The sequence below is a fragment of the Hippopotamus amphibius genome, chromosome 6, assembly GCF_030028045.1.
Source record: "Hippopotamus amphibius kiboko isolate mHipAmp2 chromosome 6, mHipAmp2.hap2, whole genome shotgun sequence".
In the NCBI taxonomy this organism is placed as follows: domain Eukaryota; kingdom Metazoa; phylum Chordata; class Mammalia; order Artiodactyla; family Hippopotamidae; genus Hippopotamus; species Hippopotamus amphibius.
In genome coordinates, this window is record NC_080191.1 from 62,053,587 (window position 1) to 62,056,254 (window position 2,668).

Consider the following 2,668-nt stretch of genomic DNA (forward strand, 5'->3'; position numbering starts at 1 on the left):
GCATAAGAATTCTTGTTGAGTTTTTAGAAGGATAAAGATCTCACATATGGCTCTCGGGTACAGCATGAATAAACTCTAATTGCTAACAAATTAAAAAAACAGAACATTCCTAATATTGGATTGATTAGCACTTGCAAGCTTTGTACCATCACCATCCTAATCTAGGAACGTAAGTCTTGTCCCGAGTTGTGGGATAAATATTTCAGGATATTATTAGTGCAAAGGTCATGATCACACTGATTTATTGATGTATGCTTTTGATCAAAGTGTACCCTTTATAATGATTTCCTCTTAGTCAAACACAGAAAGCTAAAAACACAAAATAAAGGCACAATGAACCATCATTAAAACTCCTTCAGCCTCATTACTGGCTGAGAATGCGCGAATGTTTATGGGAAATTGAAGTGGGCTCCCAAGACTTCCTACCTTCCTTCTTCCAAGGAGAGAGGAAATCCATGAGGCTGGAGGGACCGAGGGGCCCTTTCTCTCCTCGTCTGACTGAGTCAAGAGTTCACCAACCCAGGGAAGGCACGACAGCTCAGATTTTGTCTTTGGTGGGCTTAACACCCAAATCTTGTGTCTTACCTCTACAGACCAGGACAAGGGTGTTTCCAGTCGAGTATCAGGGGTGAAGGGCCTTCTGTTAGACACATGAAGTAGGAAGATCAATGTTAGACTCACATGGATGGAGTGTGTCCATCAGTCGGGGGGCCCGGCTCAGTCCTCACCGTCCAGCCTTATTCTCTGGGCCAGTCCTCTTCTCTGGGAAGGGGGTGCAGCACCCTCTCCACAGGGACCTGAGGACATTAGTCATCACTCTTAGACTGTTTCTGCTTACTATGAGTTTTCCTCACAGACCTTCTTCCCCACTTTCAATCATTTTCCTTATTTGTTTTAAAGTCCGGTGAACTGAGATGAGAGAAGACGACGTCAGTGAGGGCCCAGCATCCTTCAGGCTACAGAGAATCCCTGGGTCCCCAGTCCTCCCGGCACAGATGATGGCACAGAGGAGAACAGAATGAAGTGATAACCCTGGGCAAGTGGCCTGGGAGACGAGATGAACCTGTGCCCTCTTCTCTGGTTACAGAGAGGCCCCTGAGTGACCAGGGATGCTCATCAGAGCTGGTCCAGGTTCAGTGACAGAGTGTCGGGGAGGACGAGGCAGGACACTGATGTCTTAGGAGTCGAGTAGCATCTTTTGGTTGATGGAGAACTAACTCTGCAGGTTGAGGTTTCTCACGAGGTGTCCCCAGAGAGGGCCCAGCTTCCTCCTCAGTCCACAGCCTGGGATGAGACCAGGGGACCCCTGTTCTAGGAGAAAGAGTCCTCCCTCCAGGCCCAAGTGGCTCCTGGAGGGGGTCCTGGTCCACAGGGAGATCACACTGGGAGGAAGTGTTAAGAAAATTGGACAAAAGAGTTTCATGTCTGTTGAATCTAATAATTAAGATATTGGACTTGTATTTTACATGACTCTTTCACTTCATTTATCAAGTCATTTATTTTTGTTATATTTTGCAAAAGAAAGAGTCTGCAGTGGATTGTTAATAAAAACAAAAGGATAATGTCCGTGGCCATGGATTGTTGGAAAGCACTGCTCTGAGGCTCTGTGGACTTAGATCATCCCCACTTCTTCTCCTTTCTCCCTCTGGGGAATTGTTCTTGACTGTAAAGTCATGCTTTTGCGTCCTGTTGTGCTGTACCGTGCTGTGCTGGGTACAGGAGAGCAGGCTTCAGTGACCTAACGAACAGAAAGTTCTTGGGTTTCTGTCGAGGAGGCTGAGTGGCAGCATCAGGCAGAGTTGGCCAGGCTGCGGCTGTTGACACTGGCCGCAGCCCCATCCCCTGGACAACCCCGGAGTCTGGGCTTTGTTGCCTGCTGCCTCTGCCCGCCACACGGTTATACTCTCACCATGTGCTGGGCAGAGTCCTGGGCGAGTTTACACACTCAGGACCTGGCTGCCGAGGGGCAGGCAGAGGGGGCACCTGCCCTCATGAGACCTGGGCCTCTACAATCCACAGATGCTTCACATCATGGGACCCTCTGAAGTGGCAAATGTCTGGTCTTTACTGCCAGGCAGTCCACACATGCCCCTCCCCCATTTCTAAGTGTCCCCACCTCCTTCTCCAGCTCAGACCATCTCCAATTACTGCATCAGCTCCCAGTCCAGGATGTCTGGGAGATGCCTTTTCTCCTCCTTTTTCTTGCCCTGGAATCCTTTTCTGGGTTTAGAGAGAAGCAACGAAATAGGAAACTCTAAAAAGAAAATCACAGGGTAGCAAATATTCATCATTTCAGTAATTAGCCTCTGCAAAGTTAAGATATTTTCATCCAAGTTATATTATGTTGAGCTTCAGTCTGTACACCTAAATGGTGCGTCCTATGGTACAGTTTTTGCACGATCTACATGTGAACAAGTGGATGATAATAAAAAATTATATAATAACTAGCTGTGAGAGTTTTTTTTTCAATTCCATGATTTTTCATAAGAAACTAAGGGACAAACTTCCATATTGTTTCCAGAACCTTGAGCAGCTTTAAGTTTGGGTATGTGGGACTCGTGTTTTAAAAAAAAGGGGGAGAGTTGATTTTGTGCAGTGAATTTTTCACATCTCTTACAGCAATATTCTTTTTTAAAAAAATCATTTTATTGAAATATAGTTGACTTAC